The sequence below is a fragment of the Cryptomeria japonica genome, chromosome 5, assembly GCF_030272615.1.
Source record: "Cryptomeria japonica chromosome 5, Sugi_1.0, whole genome shotgun sequence".
Lineage (NCBI taxonomy): Eukaryota > Viridiplantae > Streptophyta > Pinopsida > Cupressales > Cupressaceae > Cryptomeria > Cryptomeria japonica.
The window spans coordinates 272,453,539-272,463,778 of NC_081409.1; the positions used below are offsets into that span (position 1 = coordinate 272,453,539).

General features: G+C 34.4%; 1 long non-coding RNA gene across 1 annotated transcript; it reads left to right on the forward strand.

The window, feature by feature from the left end:
* Positions 1–5,408: 5,408 nt before the first annotated feature.
* Positions 5,409–6,556, forward strand: LOC131035224 (uncharacterized). Its single transcript, XR_009103928.2, has 2 exons — positions 5,409–5,937; positions 6,026–6,556. It is a non-coding gene; the product is annotated as an uncharacterized LOC131035224 (long non-coding RNA).
* The last annotated feature ends 3,684 nt before the right edge of the window (positions 6,557–10,240 follow it).

The following is a 10,240-nucleotide window of genomic DNA, read 5'->3' on the forward strand; positions in this document are numbered from 1 at the left end:
AATGAAACCCCTTATGGACTATATTATATCAAATGAGAAGAATCGATTTGTCCCTAGCCGTTCAATTCTTCATGGGGTCATTGTGGCTGAAGAAGCCACCCACACTCTTCAAAGCATGAATAGACTAGATACGATAATCAAGTTAGATATTTCAAAAGCTTATGATAATGTAGATTGGCGGTTTCTTTGCAAAATTATGCAAGCTTTTTGTTTTGACTAAAAATGGATCAACTAGGTCTATGAATGCATTTCTACACCCAAATTTTCAATCTTGATAAATGGAAAGCCAACAAGTTTCTTTTCTTCTTCAAGGGGCATCTGACAAGGGGATCCCATATCACCATTTCTCTATATTATAATGGTGATAGATTTAGGGAGGGAAATTAAATCAAGACAATCTAAAAACCTTCTAGAGGGAGTCAAAGTAACCACAAATTATGTTGTCACACACCAACAATTTGTAAATGATAACCTTCTATTGGGCGCAACAAAATTCATGGAAGCAACCCAATTAAAATTGCTTCTGGAATCCTTTGGAAAGGCCTCGGGACAAATTAGTAATAAAGAAAAATCAAAATTTTATTTTTCTCTGCTCCTAGCCTCATACAGGCTAAGATCCTAAGAATTATCAACTACAGAGTAGGAACACTCCAATGCATACATCTATGCATTCCAATTGACAGAGGATTGAGGAACACTAATTTTTGGGACCCTCTAAAGCTAAAGATGGATCAGAACACAAACTCCTTGAAGAGGAAGTGCCTTTCATGGGCTGGTAGCTTAGTTATGTTCCAAGTAGTCATTTTGGCTCTACCTATTTACCTATTATCCTTCTTGTCTGTAACAACTAGTGCAAATTCCTTCATCATCAAGAAGATGATAATCTTTTTTTGGTAAAACGCTAAAGAAAAGCATAAAATCACCCTAATTGCATGAGATAAATTATCAAACCTAAATCAATGTGGGGTTTAGGAATCAAATATCTTAAATTGCAGAACAAAGTCCTCAGAGCCAAACTAGTTTGGAAGTTCATAAAAGACCCTAAAGTAACATGGGTTAGGATGATAGCAACAAAATATCTATCAGATCAAGACCCCTAAAACCTCCTTAGAGAAAACTATCACCTAAAGGGATCTAGAACTTGGAACTTTATTGTCTCTTGTAGAAATTTAATTTTAGACTCCCTATCTTGGGATATTCATGATGGAACCTCTAGCCTTTTTTGGGATGATTCATGGGGAGGATATCCTAGCATTGCAAATTCTCTTAACATTCCAACAATAGAGCACTAGATTAAGAAACATTGGGGATCTTGAGTCAGTGATTATATGGTGTTGGAAAGGACCTCCAGCATGCAAGGATGGAGTTGGAAGTCTATGGAAGGATTGTCTATTCTAGTCGCTGAAGTAAAACAACTTTTAGATCTGATAAAAGTAAGAAATATCAACCCTAGAAGAGGGAAAGATACTCTAATTTGGGCCTCCTCAAAAATAGGTTAGTATAATACTAAAGATGGCTACAGAGTTCTAGTCAACTCCCCAAATCAAGAGGAACAGGACATTCCAATGAGGCCCTTTTGGAGCAGTAAGATTTTTCCAAAAGCAGGGATATTTGCATGGTTAGCTTTCAAAAAAAGAATTCTTATGGCATAAAAGTTTACAAAACTGGGCTATGAAGGCCTTCTAGATGCATCATGTGTAAAGCCCATGCAGAGACAGATGACCATCTTCTATTGAATTGCCCCTTTGCCTCAAAATGCTAGCAATGGTTTTGTGAAAAATTGGGGTGGATATCAGCTTTTCCTAATGACATTATCTCCCTTTTCCAATTTTGGCCTCTCTCTCTGAAAGAAAACACTTTGAGCCAGATTATGAAAGTTTCCTCATCCCACCTTGTTTGGGAAATTTGGAAAGAAAGGAATCGAAGACTCTTTGATAATAAAGCTAGGATATTTGAATCAGTTCTAAACTCAATTAAAACCTCAATTGTTGAGACAGTAAACTGCAAATTAGCTTTCTCAACAGACTCGTCCAAAATTTTCTCTTCTTGGGATGAAAGTATAAGAAAAAACTAGTAGGAAATCAAGATTCCTCGTTCCTTTGGGAAAAAATCTAAGACTAGAAAGGAAGATATTTGGACTCCTCCTAAGAACAAATGGTTAAAATTAAATTTTGATGGAGCTTCCAAAGGTAACCCAGGCCCCTCAGGCATAGGATATGTGATTAGAGACCAATCAGGGTCAATCATTGGGAAAATGACCAAGCCAGTGCCATCAAACACCAATAATATAGCAGAATTTAAAGCTTTACTATTAGGCTTACTGGATTGCATAAATCATGGGTTAAGAAACATCATAGTGGAGGGAGATTAAGAGATAGAAATCAATGCAATCAAATTGTGAAAAACCCCAAACTAGCGGCTACAAGCAATTTTGGATAGCATAACTGAAAATTTGGTGAATCTAGAGCAATATGAGGCTAAGCATATCTACAGAGAAGTGAACATAGATAAATATTCTCTCTCAAAATTTGCAGCAGAAGGCATTTCTATTCACTGGTGGAAGCAGGGAGGCAACCATCAAGGTAGCAATGGTTTCTTCTATTATGATGTGAGCATGGCAGGAATTCTCAAAGCAACCAAAAATACCCAATAGAGCCTTTCCTTTTCATCTTTTTATACTTAATCCTTGGTGTTAAAGTTTGGGAAACAACTACTTTTTTGAATTCAAACTTTTCTGCTAGCTCTCAAAGATGAATGGACATGCCAGCGGTGACATCATTTTTTTTTGCTCTTGTTAAAATTGAATTATCCCACTCACCTCCCAAAAAGCCAACCTATGGCCGCCATCATTCTTAGTACAAGGCATGCGTTGTCCACGGGAAAGACATCAACTCATGAACCGAGAGATTTGGCATGATTAGTGACATATATCCTTCGCCACCTTTGCACGTGAATTCATTGCAAGGAATTTCTCATAAATGTATGTTGAAGAAGGTACCGCCAAGCCTTTGCTAAGCTTTCTTTGCAAGTGCACTCAAAATAGCTTAAGCTTCTTCAAACCCTTGCTTTAGATCTCGACAACCATCAAGGTGACAAAGAATCCAGAAGCCATGTTCAGTGAGGAGTCGTTTGGGTTCATTATGAGCATCTATCCAAGGCCAATTTCATGCTTTGGTGCAGACACTCCCATCTTCCTTTCGTCTTCCACCCGACAAGTTTCATTCAGGAAAATCACAAATTTAAGACTGAAGAGGCTACTGCTATATCCAGAGCCAACAGTCATCCTGGTTGTAAAGTTTATCCTGGGCAGTGGACATATTAGCAGGGAGGAATACCCCTGTGACAACACTAGTATTTCATCTAAGTTTGTTGCCTCCCTCATGGACTTGAAGCTAGATAAGCAAGCAATTTGGACCCTCAGCAAGAGGCTTTTCCCAAATGACATTCTATTGGAATTGCAAGAGATCCTTAATAAGGCGCATCATGATTCAGGGCTCCTCGACTGAATGACATAATTCTTTTCAACGTTCCGAGGGAGCTTATCAAATTTTATCCTTTTCTGTTCGACCTTACTAGAAAGGACCTTGACAAGAATAGATCATTCGCAGGTATGGGACTTAGATTTCTCAAATGGCGCTTTCTCGGAGAGAATCCAAAAGATTTAGGAAGGGAGGAAGAGCTCCTTGATTTTGCTAGGCTGAATGGAGTCTTGCCCCCAAAAGCAGAAGAAGAGGAACCCCATGCAGAATAGGGGAGGAGAGATGGTGGCAAAGGTTCAGGTCGCGGTTCTAGCTAGGGCCAAGGATGTCCTCCAAGCAGACGCCATGGAAGAGGCAAAGCCCCAATGCCCCTTGCAGAGCCAGGGTAAGACCCTTAAACAAATAGGTTTTCCATCCTGGGTGTTCTCCTTTGAGATGTTGCAAAGCCTTTAGCTGGCTGTTTGGGTTTTTAGTTTTATAGAAAAATTTAAGAAAATTTATGTTAAAGTCAAACTTTCAAATACTCTAATAAGTTTTTGATTATCGTTGCTCTAAACTCTGAAGGTCTTTTGAATTGATGAAGAAGCTTTATAGGGTTTAATGTTTTTAAGATAAACTTATTTTCATACTGAGCTCAGAGTTTTGTGGGCATTTGAGCTAGTTTACCTCTCTGTGCATATTCATGTAGAGGGATTGGTTTCAAAATATCTATCTTAAGCCCTCTGGACCTTTCTGAAATTCTGGACCTTTATGCTGTAAACTTTTTCAACAATTAATATATAAATTTGGCTTTGCCTTTATTGATAAAAAAAAAACCACTAGCTCAATAGTAAAACACTTCCCACAACAAATAGAATATCTTAAATTTCATCATTAGATGACCCATACAAAATTAACATAAATAAACTTTGGAATTTCTTTTTATTTTAGTTCAAAAGAAACCCAAACGCTTGTCAAAAATGTGTCACGATAAAATCTTCACAAGTCAATCGTGTTATACGAAGGACATTTTCAACTTGCAGGGAAGAATTAATTCAACTTGCACATGAAAAGGCCTCAACTTGTAACTTTATCTGACAAGACGTGGAGAGAAGGGCGTTCTTACTCCATGTGATCTCTCCGTTGTAAAGAAAAAAGACAATTATCATCCCTACTGAAATGGTTTTTGCCACACCATATATCGTTCCACAATTTGGTAAATTATTCTTTCACATGTCTAATTGACACAATTTGCTGGAGTGTTTCTGATGATCCCTTGTCCAGAAAACAAAAACAACACCACACAATTTCAACCCTGCAATTTCATTTTACATACGCCAAAACCTTTGCTGACATAAAAATCATGGGTTGATAGTTATTTGAGGATTCAATTCTACAGTTTTGAATCAATTCATTGATTCATATTCTATGATTAATAGTTTATATGAAACGATCCACTCATTAAATCATGACGCTCACATGTTCTAAACGTCAGAACTTTTCAAAAGATCATCCATACCATAACTTCACACACTGCAGAAAATACCTGTACTTATCAAGACCCATGATATTTTGAAACTTATATCACATTTGCTAGTAAACATAACGATTATTGCTATAAAATTCAGGCAAATTAAATCTAGTAGCAATTACCTCAATAAGCCCGTGAGAAAACCTAAAATAGTTGTAACATTCAATACCTCACTAAGCCCGTGAGTCAACTGGGAGGGATATAGTGGGGCAATCTAGTCGGCTACCAAACACTCAAAATTAAAAGATACTGAAAAAAACATGACCACAACATTTTCCTTGGTGTTTTACAGCCACAGAAACAATACACGTGACCCAAAGGTCAATCTCATCATAACGTATGCGTTCGGTAAAACAAAAGTATCAATAAGCCTATAAAATCCCACTCATTGCTCGTATTTTTGTCACAAAGAAAATTTGAAGCACCCTTGCCTTCTACCCTGAGACTTAGAATAACCCAAGACGTTCAACATGGTAAAAGCTGTAGCGATGCTCTTCATTCTCATAACTGAGATTTCTACCATGATGCCCATAATAGTATCAAGCCGTAATCTCTTCCCATCAATTCCCAATGTGCCAATAGCAAAAGGATCTCCAGTAATTCCTAAGGCTCCAATTGGAAGTGACACTACATCATCTCCTAGTGCAGCCTCAACAGCTAGCCCTCCACAAGGTTCTACTGGAGAAAAGCCATGTCCAGAAGGCTTTCCAAAGTTGGTGTCTTGTATAAGCTTGCTTGGCACTAATCTACGCTTTGGCGGAGGTAATGTTACAAAAGAGTGTTGTCCTGTTATAGAGGGAGTTTTGTCCACAGGCACAGCATTATGTTTCTGTAAAATACTTAAGGCTAAACTTCTGGGTATGGATTTGGTCATCCCAGTAGCTCTCCAGCTATTTGATACATGCGGTTTGAATCCTCCAGAAGGATTCACATGTCCAGATGTATAAGGTAAATGTAGATAGATGATTCATACTAGGTTTGATCTTTTCTATGTTAATGTTTTAACAGGTCTGATATTGTTGAATTTCATGTGCAGGTCCAGAAATAAGCTTGAAGATTGAAGATTGAAGAAGAGAAGATCCTAGTTATTTCTGGTGAATAATATGTATAATTGCCTATTATGTAGTTGGTCATATACGTTAAATAAGCATCATCTCTGGTGCAAATCTTTGTATTGTTTTTGTAAATGTTTTATTTCGCACATGATGTATTGAAATAAAACCTTCTCTGGTAATTGCTAGACCAGGTCTGCTTTACTGTCTAACTTATTGATACAATTTGGAATCGAAAACAAACACTCTCGTGCTCTTGACAATTCAGAGGAATATGAAAAAATATATCTAGCTTTTCATTGGCTTGAGAGATCAAACAGCATTATTGAAATGTAAGCCTAGATTACATAGACTACTATTGAGATATTAATCTTACTTTCTATTGAGAGGCAAAGTTTTGTTATAGTTTAACAAATATTTAGGGCAGTGAGATCTGTATTTGACCAGATAAACATGTTCTGAAGCATTACATTATTTGTCCTTGCATATATGATCAAGGTTTAAGCGTTCATGTATGCTTTCTCAAAATGTCTCTCTTATTATAAGCTCGTCGCTTCAAAGTTTTGTGTTCTATGTAGTTGTTTAATGGACTATTCATTAGAAAAATAATTGTATTATTCGGTAAGAAATCTCAAAATGTCTCTCTTATTATAAGCTCGTCGCTTCAAAGCTTTGTGTTCTATGTAGTTGTTTAATAGATTATTCATTAGAAAAATAATTGTATTATTTGGTAAGAAATCTCAAAATGTCTCTCTTATTATAAGCTCGTCGCTTCAAAGCTTTGTGTTCTATGTAGTTGTTTAATGGACTATTCATTAGAAAAATAATTGTATTATTCGGTAAGAAATCTCAAAATGTCTCTCTTATTATAAGCTCGTCACTTCAAAGCTTTGTGTTATATGTAGTTGTTTAATGGACTATTCATTAGAAAAATAATTGTATTATTTGGTAAGAAAGCTACAGGAAACTTGGAATAGGTATTGTTACATACCTTTCAATATTTTTAATATTCATATTCATATTTTATGTAAGGTTAAAAAGACAAGTTATATATGTTTTTTATTGGTTATGATGTTTTTATTATTTTATAATAGTTTTATCAATATTATACAGTGAATAAACTTTTGATAAATATAATAAAAAGAAATGATTTTGGATGTATCATAATATATGAATATTGATAATTATTTACAAAATTATAAATGTATATGATTGATCTCAACAAAATAAATTTTAATATTTCAAATTTACATTGCATAATTTATCTTAATATTTTAACTATTTCAAAGCAAAATGTATATTAAGTTATTATATCACACATAAATTACAATATCTTGTGTATAAGAAAAGCATATACTGCAAAAATTTGACCAGGATACATAAAACCATGTTCTACATATTTTATAACAACATGAAAGCACATAAATGTTATTATGTTGAGAGGCGTTCCCATGCAGCCACACCATGTTCATATACTAAAAAAGGAAACCTTAAGCAACTGACGTCTTTATACAATTCAAACATATTACATTACAACTTACCTACATATCACTACATTTATATCAAGAGGTGTTCCTATACATCCGCAACATGTCTGTGTACTTAAGAAAAAACCTTAAGCAAATAACATCTCTATGCAACTCAAACATGTTATGTTACAACTCACCTCTACATCATTTAAGTAATTGATGAATGTGAAAGAGGAAGTGCATGGAATGCTTTAATTTGTGCTTACATCTTTTCACAATTGTCTTATTTTAAAGAACTATACGTTTTCTCGAAAAAGTAGTGCACCATTACTATTAGACATAAAAGCTTGGAAATGGCTATAGAGCCCTTAGGATGCACCAAACATCTATTACAATGTATTATTAATGTATGAAGGGTATTAATATTTTGATGCATCCTAAAGATTGAATAGTTGTTTCCTCTGAGCTTCGTATGAAAGACGAAGATGGAGAATATGCTTGAGCTTCCCAAGTGCATAAGAAGATTGGAAAAATCAAAACTCAATAGCTAGAGAAATGGAAGAATGCTCTGCATAATATTTCATGTATAAAAGGGTATATTTTCAAAGGTTAATATCCCATCCAAACTCATGACAGTCAATTAATATTATATTATTGGAGGACCAAACATTTTCTTTCTCGAGAGAAACCTAAAATGTTGCTTTTGTATCTTTTTATTTAATAATTTCGGAGATCTTTTTAAAAGTTTTTTAGAGTGGGAAAAGAAAGTAAACATAAACTCAATACGTAAAAACATAGGATTCAACCTTCAAGAAAATAGGGGATTCAACTTGCATAGAAAAATGGAGCAAATCACCCAGCAAAACATAGAGTATGCTACAATATAAGGGGAAACATTATTGCTTTATTCCATGTAATAAATTACGATAGCCTTTTGTATTTATAACTACAACAAGGCACTTAACTTGCACTACATGACAAGTAAGAAGATGAGATTTAATCTTATAATAACTAGATTTTCATGAGAGAGAACTCAATTGGAGAGAAAATAAAACCAAAATCTAATCTACATTGTTGGAGAATGAGGATAAAAGAAAATTTGTTTTTCCTCAAGTAGTCAGTTATAGAAAGACAAAATTTAACAGTGCATAATTATCATTTTTCCAATACTTCCCCTTAATTATGAACTACTATGGATCATGAAAAATTTGATTCAAACTTATTTGGAGTTGTAGACACTGGAATGATCAAAAAATCCTACACAACTTTGTAGATACTGAAATGTCTCCTTTACCAATGAATTTGTAAATATGTCAGCAAACTAATCTTCTGACCTAAAAAAAACTAAGCAAATTTCTTTTTTGTTAACAATCTCTCTAATAAAATGATACTTAGTATCAATATGCTTAGTTCTCTTATGAAAAACATGATTTTTTGACCATGCAATTGTTGAAATCTTGTCACAAAATATCGCAGTAGCTTCTTCTTGCTCATGCATTATGTATTTTAACATCCTCCACATCCAAAAAAGCTTGATAAGTTGCACTAGTGGTGGAAAATTACTCATCTTCAACTGAAGAAAGAGTCACAATGGGTTGTTTTTTTTAATCCCATGGCATAGCACCTATACCAAAGAGAAAAGAATACACAAAAGTGTTTTTCCTATCATCTATGCTACCCCCACAATCACTATCCATGTAGCCAACAAGACTAAAATCAACAAAAATGAAATACAATATGCCAAAGTGCTTTGTACCACTCACATACCTTAGTATTCTTTTACTTGCCTACCAATGAGAGTCTTTTGGAGACTCCATAAATCTTGAGATCAAAATCACACCATAGATAATGTCAGTCCTTGTGGTCATCAAATACATTAAACTCCCAAATAACCTTTTAAATAGAGTAGGATCAGCACTATATCAATCATCCTCTTTTCTCAAATTCAAATTTTTCATAACTGGTGTTGGGGTCACCTTACAATTCAACCTATTCAATCTTTTCAAGATTTCACTAGCATATTTGAATTATGAAATAAAAATTCTAGCATTAGACTGATGAACTTTGATACCCAAAATATATTTTATAAGCCCTAAATCCATTATTTCAAATTCACTCTTCAATATTAGATCATTTGCATACAAGAAAACAATTAGAATGTTATCTTGCTTGTTGACATTAATGTATAAAGTTTCCTCATAAATACTTCTTTGGAATCCATTTGAAATGAGATAAGAATTAATACAGTTGTACTAAGCTCTAGTAGCTTTCTTTAATCCATAAAGTGCCTTCTTCATTATATATACCATGTTCTCGTGATTCGGTGTCTCAAAACCTTTTGGTTGTTTCACATACACTTCCTCCTTTAGATAACCATTTAAAAATGTTGACTTTACATCCATTTGTTACACAAACCATTCAATATGAGCAACAATAGCCAATATAGTCCTAACTATGTCCAACCTTGTGACAAGAGAAAATGTTTCAATAAAATCTATCTAGATTGTTGTGTGAAGCCCCTTGCAACTAATCTTTCTTATGATTTTGCACTTTTACATAAACATCTTGTTTAGTCTTATAAATCCATTTCACACTAATCACATATTTGCCTTCAAGAAAATCCACTAACTCCCATGTGTGATTCTTTTCAATAGCATCAATTTCTTCATCCATTGCTTTAGTCCTTGTTCCTTATGTTATAGCTTCTTTGAATGATAATGGATCATCGAT